General features: G+C 46.7%; 1 pseudogene; it reads left to right on the top strand.

The window, feature by feature from the left end:
- The first annotated feature begins 10,966 nt into the window (after positions 1–10,966).
- Positions 10,967–11,496, top strand: LOC147984226 (uncharacterized; annotated as a pseudogene).
- Positions 11,497–17,169: the final 5,673 nt, after the last annotated feature.

Raw genomic sequence — 17,169 nt, 5'->3', positions numbered from 1 at the left:
CTCATAGCGGGGAGCCGACGCGAACTCCGACACGCATGGTGGCGAGATTGGGAACGCTGACGCATCCACCTCGACGCGTTGTGGCGAGGAGTGGAACGCCGATGCGTCCTCCTCGACTAGTGGCGGCGAGGAACGGAACGACAATGCGTGACCGTCCAGGCGGTGCAGCGAGGGGCGCCTAGGGTTTGGGAGGGGCGATGCCATGGTGGTTGACGTGAGAGGGAAGGGGAGGAGATAGCGACGAACGTGTGCATTCTTCCGATTGCCGTGGGAGGCGCAGTATTTATAGTGAGCAATGGCACACCTACGTAAGATATGGACTGAGATGCACTGACTTAACTGCAGGTCCAGTTGCGTCACTGACATGTGGGCCAGACCCCTGTTGGGCCCATATGTCAGTGACCCAATGCACTTGCAGTTAAGTAACTGAAGCAGCGTCCCGAAAGATATGTTGCGTGATTAACGTAACAGCTACGTGGGCATATTTATTGGAGTAAATTACGGGGGAGGGAAGGGGTGGAAATATTGCTGGTCACAACGGATTGGACGAGCGTGGGGGGAGGAGAGTCATGCATGCAGATTTTTTCCACACGGGGTGGAGTGGTGGGACCGTCGGAGGGAGAAGGACAGTCTGGCAGGCATATTGTTTCCACACATGGAGAGGAAAAGATTTGGAGACGAACGGGCTTCCTGCAGGTATGGGGAATGGTGCACAATAAGTCTCATCTTGCATGTCGGGCTAGGTATAGTCTCAAGTCATTAAAAACATACACGCCCCACACATGTTCATATTTCAAGGTGCACTAAATTATTGCAGCGATGATTAAGGCTTCATAATGGTGGTATCTTAGCTGGTATCATGCACACGGGAATAACAAACATGCTAATGTGGCAAATAATTAAAGAAGAGAGGGGGGTTAGAGTAACTAGTGTTCATGCATGCATTGGTAAACACATTTTTTATGAAGAACGACATCATTAGTTGAGTACTTTTGCAGACTACAAAAGCTATTCCACCGCCTTTATCTTGCTAAGAGTAGGTGAAATTTTTGAATCGAGCCCTTTAAACTAGAAGGGAGGTAGTAGTACTCTAATAGCTCTTGTTGTGATGACAAGATAGCACATGGCACGCACCTGGACGGAGGAACTAGTCTGCATTATGCATTTAAGTTTTGTCTGAAGTCAATGTACCTCTACTTTGACCAAACTTATAGAAAAATGTATCAACATTCACAATGTCAAATCAATATATTTATACTCATTATAAAACATAGTTCTTATACTCATTATAATCAGTATTGTAGATATTGATATTTTTAGTATAAATTTGGTCAAACACTTTGCAAACGGTTGAAAGAAGTAAAAAGGACCAGAGGGAGTATCATGCATGCGGAGTAGGCAAAAAAATGCTCATTTATAGCTGGTCGAAGTCTCAAAGGGCGCGACCGCACGAGGGAGGCAAAGGTCGTGGGAGGCGCGACGGTTGACGGAATTCAGTGAAGTTACCCACGCACCTACATGGCGTGCGAATAGGTAGAAGCTATACCGCTAGGCCTACGATATGGGTCTAGTAGACATGACATCTAGTGGGTCCCGCATAGTTCTCAAGAACTCTTTGGGGGCTTGCGGCCGTTTATCCACCGGGCAAGCCAGCAACCCCACGCCGTTCGCACGCCCTACTTGTCCACGTCTTCTACTAGTATAGTACCTTACAACAGTTCGCTCCCAGTCATCCCGTCCTTTCACATTACACCAGTTCAACTTCTCCTAACCCTCCTCCAAAATCCATGGCCTCCAAAATCTCCATGGTCACCGCTGAGTACCAGGTTAGAGCCATCACCGGCGATGAGTTCATCTTCATCTACACACGTGGATCCGCGACGGTGAAAGCATGCCTTCGCTTCCTACGCATGTTCAACAGTTCAACAGATGAGTGGGTCGCTGGGCTAGATGTTGAGTACACCACAGTCCTGCAAAGAGAGAAGATTCTAAAGGAGGCAAAGAAGAAGAAGTCCGCCGTGATCCAGGTTTGCGTACATAACATGTGCTTGGTCTACCACATATGCCATGCCGATGTTGAGTGCCAGGATTTTAGAACTTCCTCAAGGACGAAAGAGTGAAATTAGTTACTGTGGACTTTAGGAACGACAGGGATGTCCTGGGTCGGATAGGCCTCGTTATAGGCCAGCCCTTCGATCTCTAGAAGGTAAGCCTGGTGTCCTCCTCTCAGCCTTCAATGCTGACCCTGACAGCAGCCATGATTGATCCTTCGTACGCAAAACTGAAGAAACCTCACCATGAGTTTCATCATGCATGGGAGTCGAAGACATTAGATGAAGATCACATCCTGTACACAGCAATGGATGCCTACTATCGGTGTCAAAACCGGCGGATCTTGGGTAGGGGGTCCCGAACTGTGCGTCTAAGGTCGATGGTAACAGGAGACAGGAGACACGATGTTTACCCAGGTTCGGGCCCTCTCGATGGAGGTAATACCCTACTTCCTGCTTGATTGATCTTGATGATATGGGTATTACAAGAGTTGATCTACCACGAGATCATAGAGGCTAAACCCTAGAAGCTAGCCTATGATTATGATTGTTTGTATATCTATCGACTAGTCTGGACCTGGTTTATATAATGCACCAGAGGCCTAGGATAACAAGAGTCCTAGCCGAATACGCTGGTGGGGGAGGAGTCCTTGTCTTGACCACCAAGTCTTGTGGAATCTTCCTTGTATGCGGCAGCTGTCCGAACTGGCCCATGAGTATAGGGCCATGGGGGTCCTCGGCCCAATCTAACTGACTGGGAGACGACGTGGTGAGTACCCCCTAGTCCAGGACACCGTCAGTAGCCCCCTGAACCGGTCTTCAAGTTGGGGACGCTCCTCGGTTCTTCCGAACTATTCTTTGTCTTTGTTCGTTGGTCTTGAAAACTGGTTCAAAAAATATTCCCATCTTCTATCTTGAGGATTGCCAAGCTAAATCTGAAGATCTCACACGTCGGGTATCCGAGGAGCCCTTTAAGTCTTCGGCCTTTACCAATGCCTTGTTATTTTTATGCCACACCTCGGGTTTGAAGTTGTTCCCGGGCGGCAGCGTCCTCTTGCGTCCAAGCTGCAACGCCGGACTGCATTCGAGGTATCTTTTGCAGCCGAGCACCAACGCCGAACCGCTTTCCGAGCTCCAACGCCAGAATGTATCCGAGCTCCAACGCCGGACTATGTCCAAACTCCAACGCTGGACTGTATCCGGGCTCCAATGCCGGACTATATCCGAGGTGTCATATCACCTTGGTTCAAAAAAGTCGAAGGATTTTAGCCGAGCTTAATGCCGTAAATGCCCTCTATGGAGCCAGCCACTCATGCCTGAGTTTTATGCCGGATTGCTTCCGAGGTGGTGCACCACCCCGACTGTGGGTCGATTCTTTGTCAATATTTTTGATTGGTGCAATTTATTCTCTGCCGAGATATATAGCCAGTAGCCCTCAAGGTGTGTATCGGTCTAAAACCCGAGATGCACCTGAAGGATGACGTAAGACTGCTGATCCCAGTAGCCGCTGAGACTCAGGTTGATTTGCAAAATCGGCCTGAGGATCAAGTCCTAGCTTGGCAGAATTCTTCGGGACACAAAAAGCGGCGTGCTCAGTCCTCGAGACTCGGGTTGGGTGCGGCTGATGAACCTGAGGATCAAAATCTCCTCAGAAACTGTATTGCACTTAAAATTTTCTGCATTGGACAGGCAATGCAGTAGCCCCCGAGACACTGGTCGGGTGGCAACACTAGATCAGGGGATCGATGTGCCCCTTTAATATTTGTAAAAAATAAGCCCGAAGCCCAGTAGCCCCCGAGCCTTAATGCGGGCACGGGTGGCCGAATTAAGGATCGATATCCATAGTAAAGTCACAAATTACGTGTAATGACTCTATGTATCCAAGCACTTTACGTCATTAATGCTCGGATCCGCATTGTACAAAACTTTGTTGACCGACCATCGGCTTCCACCTCCTCGGCCAGTAGCCGAGGAGTGTTTGTCCTACTTTATAAAGCCTTTATGAGGGCAAAGATTTACGATAAACAAGGCAATCTGTTCATACGGTTTTATAAACAAAGGTACACAGAGAGATATGTTATATTACTGTTTAACATAAGAAATGTCTTCCAAAGAAAATAGTCCCGCTATCGGTTCCTTTCTTTGGGTTGTCATGGTAAGCATGATCATGAAACCTCAGTTCTAATGTAAGAGCAAAATATTGAGGATTTAGTTTGGGAGGCTAGTTACTAGCCCCCGGTAGTGTTTGGCAACAGTCGAGGTCAAGCCGTAAACACTTCGGCCAATGTCATGAATGGCCCGTCACTTAACACAGTCATCGAATCGCTGACCAGTTTACGCTTATTGTGACAGTCAGTTTTCGGGTTTCTCCACTAAGGTGCTTAACCATGTGAGCTAGAAGCATAATCGCAGTGGTTCTCACTTTACACACCTAGTCGATCAAAGCGGAACGTAGGAGGCAAGCGCAGGAGCCGGGCAACCCAACTATTGACCGAAGACACAATTCGAAACCGATGCATATATAGCAATATCCAAGAATGTCTTTTGCCGAATCTCTAAAGGTGTCCAACATTGCACTGCGAGACTTGTGCTGAAAACACACAAATAGTTTTAAAGTGCCACAAGCTGGGAAAACCAAAAAAATGTTAGTAAAAACTTGACGTCCGAACAAGATCAAGTGTTCGGTGCCAATCTAAAAATTGGAAGAAAAAATGTGCTTCTATCGTGCTTTAACATGACATATCCGATCTCAAGACTTCATGTGGGTCAGCCTACGGCTTCAAGCTCCTTATCCCAAAGGCGGAGTACTTCTCCGAGGTTAGTTTAGCAAACTAAACTCAAGCGGCTTTCAGAGAGAAGACAAGCTATCCGGCTATTGACCATAAACTCGAGTCGAAAAAGGAGCGGTAGAAAAAGACTTTGCAACGACCAAGAAGAAAACACGTTTACTATAAAACAGCTCATATAAATTTTAAGAGCCCCCAAGTGACTTGGGTAAAAGAATTTTATGTATAATGATTGTATGTTCCGAAGTACTTATATCATGCGTGTGTTCACCCGAACTTTAAACGCGTCTTAACCGACCGTCGGCTTCTCCCTCTTCGGCCAAGGGCCGAAAAGTGTCATGTACTCCACCTGTCGAGAGTATCGATGGTGTTTCTGATGACCAGGCAATCAGGCCATAAGGCTGTAACAAACAAAGCACGCTCAGGGAACTTATGCTATATTACTGACGAAGTGTAAGAAGCATCTTCAAAGAAAATAGTTCCCCCACCGATACCTTTCTTCGGTGCTCATTATTACTATGAGACTTGTGCAATAGATTTTTTTGTACTCATGAGTTCCGTTGTGTGCCGACCATGATTGAAAACAATAAGAGCGCTAGCTTTCGGCTTCATCCAGTCTAAGGTCAGAGCTCGAATGACCCGTTCGTGACAATCGCAGAGGTGCTCCCCTTACTCCCTAGCTGAATAATCGGGAACGTAGGGGTAAGCACAGGAGCCAGGCAACCCAGCTTGCGGAACACTTAAGTCAATATGGTGCATATTGTGCCGTAATACACGAACAAGGAACGAAGTCGTACAAGTATAATCATATGCAAGAGGAAAAGCTTCATGAAGGAAGCCCCCAAGTAAAGGGGGTAATTGAATTTGTGCGTCACAGACAAAGTTTTGACAAGGAATTATGACGCTTGGTCGAACCGAGATTTTTTTTTAAAATCGAAAGTTTTTGAGCATGAAAGCGACTTAGCTTGTTAATGTGCTCGGCATTGATGACGCAGTCCAAGCTTGATGCAGGACAAGGTTCCATCCCCCAGGCCAGTCCCAAGGTGGCGGAGGGAAGAGCTCGACACTCTGAAGTGGTGGCATAGCATGGCCAAAGTGGGCCGGTAGAGTGACGCGGAAGCCCCCGGTGCGGGTTAATGAAGTGTTGACGAAACCTCCCGTCCAGCCGAGGAGACAGCACTGCCCAACTCGATTCATTTACCTGTGCACAAAAAATAGTACAAACCGGAGATAATGGTAATAATGATGAATAAAATTGTTGCATAATAAATAATTTATGCAAAGTCAGTAATAAAAGAAGTATGGCCTGTGTGCCAAACACTCGGTGAGGTAGAGCTCTCTCGACGATGCCGAAGTCCCCGAGGCAACTGAACACGTCGGTATGGCAACGTGACAAACAAGGTGATCACGCAAGCCGATTTATGCCAATTTGAGATAGCGGTGTTGGCTTGCCGAAGCGATCGCGTAATGCAGTCAAAGTCGATCACCTACACGCATAAAATACTGCGGTCCAAAAAAGAATAATATATATATAATCCTTGCATAATTGCTTTTCGCAAAAATAATTTATTTAAAGAGATGTGGCCTGGCACCGAAGTCAATGTTGATGCAGAGCGTCGGCGTGACGCGATGAAGGCATGGCAAAAGCCCAAATTCACATGCCGGTCCGAGTTACGGATTCGGCGTTTGCCGGACTATATATGGAAACTGACTGTGCCACCGCATGACCGTCGATAATGCGGCCGCCATTTGACAGGCCTGCGTAGAGATGATGGAACAAACCGGAGTAATAATTCTTTGGGGAGAATAGACCCAAACAAGCAAAAATTACTGGGACTCCGAGTTGGTGGCAGTGTCGTCTCTAATGCTGGTTCTACTGTAGTGTCAAGCGGACTAGTTGCTTAGTTTATTTTCAAGGGTGTGTTGTGTTGAGGCCCCGGCAGAACTATGTTTATGTTCTTTCTTGTTATTTGAACTCTTTAGTACGTACAGTATTACTAGTACTATGTCTTACTACTGTTCTTCTTGCAGTTGGTACTACTGCTCGTATCTTCGTGTTCCTATTGTACTTAATACGTTCGTACTAGTAGTATAATTTGGGTTAGTCAATTTGTGAAAGAAGTTCGATGGAGCGAAGGAAGAAGACGATAGAGAAGCTACCCCAATATCTATATTGGGGTGGCAAGGTGCCCATGATCTATCTTATGAGTGTTGGATGTGGAATGCAGTTCGCCAGAAAAAAAATGGATCGTGCCCGGGGTTAAACGGATGGCGGGGGTGGGGGAGCATGGTGGTGGCAGGCGGTTCAGGGGAGGGCGCAGCGGCGGCAGGCGGTTAGGCATGTGGCGGGCTGAGAAGATGAACCATGCATCAATTTCAGAGGTTTAAGAAGCCCTACTAGCCATCCATGTTGCATCAAACGGCTCACAAGAGTCGACTAACCCAAATTGCTCCTTCAGGTTGCAGGATCCACGTGGCATTCAAGGTCTCGAAGGTAGATTTCGCATCTGCACCCGGTTTGCGGGCTCGATGCGCGCGTGACCAGCTTCCGCCGCGACAGGCACCATGCGTGCCTCCTCCGCGTGGGTGGAGACGACAATGACACGCTAGTTCCTCCTCGCCGGCGTGCTGGAGCACGCGCTCGTCCTCCTCTTCATACGTTGCGTGCATAGACGCGGCTCCACCGTCTGCTCGTGTGCTTGGCAGCGTGACGGCATCGCGAAGAGGGACTGCAGACGACGTGAGCGGGCAAGCCTTCGTCTTCATGGCACAGGGATGGTGGCGACACGGCGGTGATGGGCGAGAAATTGTTGGCCGGAGCAGGTGGGCGCCGGCATGCGCAACGGCGGCGGCGGCATATTGATGAGTGCGCGTATGTGAGCTTAGTTTAGTTTTATATAGGGTTGGTCAAACTTAAAAGAAAATCATACTAGTAACGTAAACATTAGACTTAGGGAGCACTTTTATTAGTTACCACAACCACGATACAGAATCCTGTGCAAATGCGTGAACCGCGGCCGCGCGGTCGATCGAACGGTGCGTCACCATGTCGCGCTCGAAGGACATCCACCGAACCTTTTTGTGTGTGTGAAAACAATCCCTGAATATTACTCAACTTTTTTTCCTGGAAAAGTTCTTGACGCTACAATATTTCCATATATTTGAATTTAGCTCCAGTTCGTGTTTATTTGGATTTGGACGTTTTAGGTGCGCCCTAGTTTTTTTAATACTGATTTTGTGTGTGTGACTGAGAGAGAACGTGTGTATGTGTCCATATGTGTGTTGTGGCGGAAGGGCAATGTGGAGACGGTGTGCGTGTGATAGTTAGAGAGGTGTGAATGTGCAAATGATCATGCATGAGTGAGACATAGACAGATGTCGATACGTTGTGTATATATGAGAGAACGGTCTTCTATTTTACTTGTGTGTGTGAGAGAGAGAGGAGCATGCGTAGCACAACAACCATCTCTCTCGATTCGTCCGTCCCTCGCACGATCGCATGTAACACATGCATCAACATGCACATTTTGACACCCTCACCCGACCCCTGCCCACCTCAAGGCCCGTACATCGCTCTCTATCTCGCATGCACAATCTCTTCATGAATACCCTGTTTAGCATGTAGCTTTCCATCACATACACGCACATTTATCTCCTTAGGTTTGTTTTCTCTCAATATCTGACACACACACAGCACACAACACACACACACCCTTCCCCGAGCACACAATTCATCCCCATCCAAGGTTATATGGCAACCACTCTCTCTTGTGCTTCTCTGCACCCCAGCATGCACAACACCTCAATCTTCAAAGAGGGCATCGAGGAGATCGAAGACGGCGACCACACTGCGCTAGAGAATGCGAGGCCATTTGGAAGTAGGATGATGTGACGACGGCTGACTGACTCCTCCCCCCACCCTCTCTCTCGCACAAAATTACCAATCCCTCTCTCCCCGCACAAATTTATCAATCCCTCAACCCACGAGATCCTTCCCCTCTCGTCCATGTTTTTCCAGCTCTCTCAACAAACCTGTTGTCTCTTCTCCTTCCATGTGTACAGAATCCGGATGCACACACATCTCACGTATATTACATGTCTCCATCTTTCTCATAGACCTAACTTCTTCCTCTCTCTTTCTCTCTCTCTCTCTCTCTCTCTCTGTGTGTGTGTGTGTTTCATTAGGTTTGTCTCCTACTCTCTCGTCCACATACATACAATCTTTCCCGACCTATTTGCTCCATCTTCGCAAGCTCTCTCCGCATGTTTCATTCACACATTGGGATATGTTCAAAATGTTGCTTTTATAATGGCTGATGTAGGGTTATTGTTGGTTTTGTTGTATCCTACAAAGTAATAACTATGAAATGCATTTTGATTGTCATTTGACTAGGATTATGTGAGTTTGAGCATGTTGTGAAGTACTATAGACCTCGTATACATCTTGGAATTCGACAATGATTGTAACTATTGAATTGTATAGACCATTACATTCGAAGTTAGTAGCCTAATATATTTATTTCACAATTTCAGCAAATGATTAATTCACTACATACTAAGAAAACAAATGTGTACACCCTCCGTTTTTATTTAAGTCCACGTATTAGCATTGGTCAAAGTCAAGTTTTGTAAACTCTCAAAAAGTTTATAACAAAAAATATTAACATATACAATAACAAATAAATACCATTAGATTCATTATTGAATGTACTTTCACATCATACATATCTGTTATGGTAAATGTTTATATTTTTCTATAAACTTGGTCAAACTTTAGGAAGTTTGACTTCGGTCAAACCTAATATGCAGAGTTTACTAGTACTACTCGCTAGTTGCTTAGCCGAATCACCCAACACGCCACACAGGGAGTTCAGTGTCACAAAATTTTGAGGTCGGCAGGAAAATCTCCCGCGACCCTGATTCGAGCAGTGGGAAGTTACCACCATAGCCTTCGGAACAGGCCTACGGATGACGGTTGGTAGGGGGCTATTTTCGTAACTTCAGGTTCACCCTACCCAGCCAACCCCACCCCGGCACCCAGAGTAGTACACCTGAATACTCCCCATTTTCTATCCTCACCGCAAAATAGACTTCTCCATGGCACTGCAGCCTTCGTGCTCCTCCCCTTCTACACCGGCGCACTCGTCCACCGCAGCGCATCTGCCTCATCGACGACCTCATACGCTGCACTAGAGCCGGTCCACCGTCGTCGTCGTACACGGAGCCTCTTCCCCGGCACCGTCTTCCACGGTCTCGGATCTGCTTCCCGGAAGCCGACGCCAAGCGCAGAAGCACCACCATCGTGGACAATGAACTGATTCCCGTTGCCAACCATGACTCACAGAGGCCGCTGCGACCATCGTTCTCCTCCTCGATTGGTAATGTGTGCATTGAATCACTTAGCAGTACATGTGGAGTTCCAATTTTGTTCATACCTACCCTTCAAATTTCCTGGGTGCTATTGTTCCCGTAAAAGTAATTGGTTATAGCCTCCATTGTCTGACAGAATATCAGCTTGTAATTGTGCGTCGCTCCTGTATCGCGCTGTGCTTGGGTAGGTTTTCCATCTGCAACCAGTAGTGTGGCAAATGATGGAAAGTTTTTTAGAACTAGCAAGATGCCCATGCGTTTCACGCATCAAGATGCATTTGTATGAGTAGTTTATCTTGTGGGAGAAAAGGATGAACAAGGGAAGGCCTTATTTGCAAATCTGGAGAGGGGTGTGGGTATCTTTTTGCAAAAAATGCCATTGTTTCCTTCCTATCTGTCAGATATAAACCGGACGACCTATATTGCAGGATGGCAGGCACACCATCATCACCAACTCTGCTTTTTATAAGAAAAAAAGTAGAGAAAAAAGTAGAGAGTAGAGAAGTAGAGATAAATGTTAAATATTAAATAAATATAATAGTAGAGAAGAGAGTAGAGATAGCAGAGACGTCGGGGAAGGATTGCGTGCGCGGGAAAAAGAGGCAGGGCGTGCGCTAGTTTTGGCGTGCGGCGTCCGGCGCGCTTTATAAAATCCAACGCCCTCCCACCGCTATGTGCCTTGCCACCGCTCTCTCCCCGCTCCGTGCTTCGCCACCGCTATCTCCCCGCTCTTTCTCGCCTCGCCGCCGCCGTGCCACCATGCCTCCGCGTCGCCGGGAAACTTGGGGATACCGCGGTGTCCGCGCGCGCCCCTCCGGCGGCTTCTCCGCCGAGATCCGGTTCCGCGAGATGCGCCTCGGCCTCGGCAATTTCAACACCGCCAACGAGGCCGCCCGCGCGTACGACGCGGCGGCGTGGCGCCTCCGGTGGCCTCATAGAACATTTAACTTCCCCAACATGACGACGCGGGAGCGGGCATAGGAGCTCGCACCTCTACCACGGCTTATCACCGATGAGGATCGTCACGACAACCGGAGCGGGAGCATCGTCTCGGCATCGCCGAGATGGACAAGGAAGCCATGGCGCTGTGGCGCCAATGCTTCCCGCAGGACATCATCAACGAGCGCGAGTTCTACGCGCAAAGGAGGACGGAGAGGGATAAGAGGAGGGCGGAGCGAGCCGCCTATTGCGAGGACAAGCGTAGGCGAAAAGCGGGCGCTCAATTAAACATGAGGCTAGGAGCAGCGTCGCCCTGGGAATCCGACGACGATTGGTATCTTCACGCCTAAAGTCAGACGTTGGAGGAGGACATCACCGAGGAGGAGTCAGACGACGAGGAGTAGTTGAATAATCTATTTTTTTATCTATCTATGCTGAGAACTATCCTCTACTCTCTAGTCTCTTCTCTCTATCTCTACTTCTCGATCTCAGCACTGTAAACGCTTTTTTAAAGTGATGCGCGTTGCGATTCTGTTGGAGATGCTCTAACATGGCAGACAAGTGCTTTAATGTTGCCCACAAGATGCGCGAGTATTACTAGTAGTATATTTTCTTGCCATGTTGAGATTTTAAAACCACGAGTGCGAACATGCAGAGGAGCAATGAAGACCAAACACGGGATATTGGGGACATCTTCAAGGAGCGTGGCAAGTTAAAGAGGAGTTGCACCGAACCTGTAAAACGAGCTTTGGTAAGTAACACCCTTTCAATTACTTTCGTTTAGCCTCGTGTTCTTCGATGTGTATATGTTGTAGTTTCTGTTTCTCTTAAGCCTCGTGTTCTTCGATGTGTAATACGAAGAGTCTTAATCATCCTAATGCTTTCGTTTTTAGCTTGATGTAGGAAGTGGGTGTTCTCACCTTGTAGTCTATTTTTATTTTTATTTTTCCTTTTGAATTCACTTCTCCCAGTTCTATTTATCTGGCTTCTACTAAATGGATCTGGGTTGCTAGTATTGATCTAAAAAAGAAGTAACTTCATGTCAGGATGCAGTTCCTGCGAGGAGGGAAGTATGGTCAACCTCGAGATCATGTTTCCAAAATGAGGCTGGATTACACACAAGGTGTCAGTTCCCTAATGACGCTGGATTAGACACAAGGTGCAAATTCCCAGATGATGCTGGATTACAGACAAGCCAGGTGGAGTCATTAGCTGTTCATGTCCTCGTGGCTCTAGTAAAGGCTGAAAAAAGCGTGCAGCAGCCCTTGAGAATGTAGCCGAGTTCCTGAAGAAGCAAAAAGAGCAATCAGATGCTCTCTTCACCCATGCCAAAGAAGAGATGGAAGAAGCCAAAAATAAGCTAGCAGAGGCAGAGCAGGCTAGGCGTCTCCTGCTATCTGAAACTGTTGTCAAGACAAAATTTCCTTCATAGTAGCTAGGTTCAAATGTTTATCCAGTCAGCATGCCTGTTGTGATGTCCGTGCATCTACTGATGTAGCACAAAATATATTTTTGGGTCATGTAATAACAACAATTACTTTCCAAACAATAACAGACGAAGCATTGGACATGGTATAGTTCACGCGTAAGACCGACAATCCAAGTTCAACTTCAACATCAAACTCATGTTCACAGATATCTGCACATTCATACATAATGTCCACAACCATGATTCACTTCAAAGCCAAAAAAATCAAGGAGAGTTATGAATAAAGAAAAACCTCTAGTTCTTGCTACCAGTGCAAGCACAACAAGTCAAGACCATGCGTAATTAATTATATTTTGGTCATCTTTTGTGTTCTAAAATGCTGGCCGGCTCGCATGCGGCGAGGAGGCGTGTTCAGCCGTGCCTGCAGCGAGTGGGGCCCTCTTGGCCGGCGCGTCGGTTCAATGCCTGTGCTATGAGAGGTCGCGTCCGTGTCAGAACAATCACTCCTCCCAATCCTTTTTTGTTTGGGTATAACAAAATCTCATTTTCCATTCACATTTTACAAGTAAAATTCATGGACAAACTTTGACCCAAAATGCGATGGGGACTAGTAAACCAGAACGGAGGTAGTAGTTTTTTTAATCAAAGAAGGGTTTCCCCCTTCCAATTTTCATTACTGAAAACCAAAATCTAAATCTAAACCATAGTATTTGCCCTAGAACTACCAGGTTCAACATCTCGCAACATAAACCCATACAACCATACGCCAAGGAGGTACGTAGTACTATGAATTCAATTTTCGCTCCATACCAATCGTTCTAAAAACTACTTAGTACTTATAACGCGCCATTGAAAATTGGAACTCTTAACCCCACTAAAAAATGATATTTTAAACGTGGCTACTCGATCTGTGGCAACTGGCGAGCCACCGCCTTCATGTCGTTCACCTGCGGTCCCGACCATCAACTCCTACGGATCAAATTATCACACGAGCTGACTATTTCTACAAAGGTGCGCTCCACCACGTACCCAGTACCCGCGAATGCAGCAATCATGCACCTAGGGTTTTAGGGTTTATTTGTTAACGTTGCCTTTACGTAACACTCATGTGTGCGAGACAGCGAGAGACCAACTGCGTGCGTGCGCCTCTTCTCTTCGTATATGTACTCTACCGTTTGTGTGGTGTCCAAAAAATTATAATAACTACTAGCAATGTGCCAATGCGTTGCCACACGATCAGAGTAGATTAATACATATTCACCGATTTGATAGAAAAAATTCTAGTTTTGAACTACGTATATCACTAAAAATATGTTATGTTTCACTCAAAATATATTCCTTTGGTGGTTTTGATGAGATAAGGGAGTAATGTTGTTGGTTTCAAGATTCGAGAAGTGGTATATGTCTAATTTCTACTCTTACTAGCAAGATGCTTGTGCGTTGCACGGAACATAAAGATCTTGTGGGAGAAAAGGATGAACGAGGGAAGGCCTTATCTACAAATGTGGAGAGGAGTGCGGGTAAATTGCCATGGTTTCCTTCCTATCCGTCAGATATAAATCGGAGGGCCTATATTGCAGGATGGCAGGCCCACCATCATCACCAACTCTGTTTTTTTATCCCTACTCTTATAAAAAGCATAGTCGGTGATGATCGTGTGCCTGCCATCCTGCAATATAGGCTATCTGATCTATATCTAACAGATAGAAAGGAAACTATGGCAATTTTGCAAAAAGATACCCACACCCCTCTCCACACTTGCAAATAAGGCCTTCCCTTGTTCATCCTTTTCTCCCACAAGATAAACTACTCATACAAATGCATCTTGATGTTTTGTGCAACGCATGGGCATCTTGCTAGTTGTTGCAAAAAGCCCATGTGTGTGAGAGAGAGAGGGAGAGAGGAGGAGGACGGAGTGTATGTGTGACAAAGACACAAAGAGTGTGTGTGCGAGAGGTATCAGCTTAAAATGAGGCGATAGTGTGTGTGTGCACGATCGAGAGGGCGTGTCTCAAGAACGGAAGAAAAATCTACATGGATACAAGGAGCGGGAGAGAGACATGTATGCGGTAGTGGAAGCACGAGTGTGCGGGTGTATAAACCTATCTAGAGGCTAGTCGATAAATGTTTGTGAGAGAAATACGAGTTGGGGGTGCGAAAGCGAGAGTTTTGTGTGTGTGAGAGAGAGACGGTAGTCGGGAAGGGGAGTGGAAGCAGGAGTTGTGTGTGTGTGAGAGAGAGAGGGGGGAGTTTGTATGATCGGTAAACAAATGAATAATGTCAGTCTGGGATGGAGACGAAAAGGAGACCGCAACAAATGTTGTGTCTACAGGAGAGAGAGAGAGAGAGAGAGAGAGTAATTTTAGTGATATGATTCATATCTAGAGACATATAGGGTGTGTGAGAGAATCCCATAGAGAGAAATACAAAGTGAAAGACGAGTGGAGACTGTGTGTGTGTGGCGGTGAAAAATAAAGCTTAGGTACGTAGTGATACAAGAGAACGGTAGAGACGTGAGAGATAATGAAAACCATGTAATGTATAATGATAGGGAGAGTGTGACACTTCTCACCAGAGACATCGAGAGACCATGCTTGCGAGGATAGGAGAAACATGAAGTGAGTGTGCGGGTGAGCTGGAGAAAAGAGAGTGATGGCTACATGAAGGAGCATGCATGCGAGAGAGATGGGCGTGAAAGGAGTGAACATAAAAGGGATTCAAATATTTGAATTCGAGATGATGATACATGTAATCCATACTCAAACAAAAATTGATCTATCAAACATGCATACTCATATGAATTCACGTGCATCTATGTTATTTAATATGTAGATATTACTGATCCATACATTTTAGTAGAACATAATTTGGTTTAATTTTTTGAATTCAACCTTATGATTTTCAGATCATTGCATTTGTAAATCATATTATACATATAAAGGAGCAGAATTCTTTGTTCTGCTTTTGAAAGTATATATAAAAAATGATGTATATATAATTTTATTCTGATCGAAAATGGATCCCACCCGAAAAAATAGAATACAAACAGGATTCGAATTGAGTTGGCACGGTAAATGTGCACTCTGCAAAATTTGAACGAAGCGGGGAAAGTCGCAGTAACTACCCAAAACCAAAATCTGCGAGATGGAAATTACCACCGCCTATCCCTGCCACGCAAAGCCTATCTACTCGATTTCTATAGGTTTCGATAGGGGTAGGTTTGTAATTTCACTCAAAATGTGACATAACCGCCTCTCACCCGGATTCATACACGGTGGGTGCCAAAACACAGTGTGTCCTCGGCCGAAATCGACTCCCTCCCCGATTCATACACGGTGGGCGCCAAAAGCAAACTCTCATCAGCAAATATTTGTTGTATGCGAGATTACCGTCCTATCCCCAACCGACTAATATTGCTGTGATGTAGGAAATTTGAAACGGGGGCTAAGTTTGTAAATTTCCTCGCATTTGAGGCAAGCGCCCTCTGAAGACATGGTTCCCCCCATCCTCTCCACCTCCATTTCCCCATTCGTACTCCGTGGGCGCCAAAACACCCTCTCCACCCCAGCCTCCTCTGTCCGCCACCCCATCCACCGCCGTCCTCCTCTACCATGCCGGAGCTGATACCCCAACGCCTCGTCCATTACAAGAGATCGACCTCCCTCATCCACGGCTTCGGACCGGGATCCTTGCATCCTGTCCCCTTGCTTCATCCCCGCCATCATCCACCTTGCCGGCGCCGCTCCTACGACCGTCTCGTCCACCGCGCCCCGCCGGCCCCGTCTACCCTCATGGATCTGCTTCCACACCGCCGACAGCCATCGCTACCGCAGCACCATCAAATTCTCAGCAGATGCATACATGGCGCAGCACCAGAGGCGGTACTCTTTCATATCTGCTCAACTTATTTATCGCAGCAAGAAAATAGATCGCCACTGCTTTACTCTGATTTCTTGTCCATCACTTTCTGGCTAGTTGAAAGCAAACATTGGTTGGGAAGTTGCCTTTGTCTGGTTTGCACCTTCAGATCCGCCATGGCACACTCAACACTATACTCCCAATGCTTATGGTTTTCCCCTTTTATATTCCACACTAGTTAAATCACAGTAGACTAAATTTCAAAATTGGGTCAGTCGGTTTTTCAGAGCTCGCCGGAGTTCGCCGGTGTGAACGAAGGGGCTCGGGTGGGGACGGTGGTTGTGGGGGGCGGTGGTGGGGCCTCGCCGAACAAAGAAAACTCGACGCGGGTGGGGGCAGGGGTGGGGGTGGCGCAGGAACACGGGCGATGGGGGCCGGTGGTCTGGCCAGCGGCCCGTGCGGTGTTCTGTATGGGAAGAATCAGAGACGAGGAAGAAGAAGGGTTAGGAGACGTAGGATCTTCATCCAACCGCCTGAAATGGTCGACTGACCCAAATGACAAAAGTCACGCGACTTGCATGCAGACATGCCTTTATATTCAATACCATCATCGTACCTACTTAGCACTGCTCCTGAATCCATCAAGCTAAACAACATGCCACTCATAATTCCAAACTTCTTGCTCAAGTACGAATCTGATATGATGCTGATATTACTAAAATAGATAATATTTAAT

Source organism: Triticum urartu, chromosome 2A (assembly GCF_056163025.1).
Source record: "Triticum urartu cultivar PI428250 chromosome 2A, HENAU_Tu73, whole genome shotgun sequence".
Classification (NCBI taxonomy): Eukaryota; Viridiplantae; Streptophyta; class Magnoliopsida; order Poales; family Poaceae; genus Triticum; species Triticum urartu.
The sequence above is the reverse complement of the archived record's forward strand: the minus strand, read 5'-3'. Positions and strand labels throughout refer to the sequence as shown.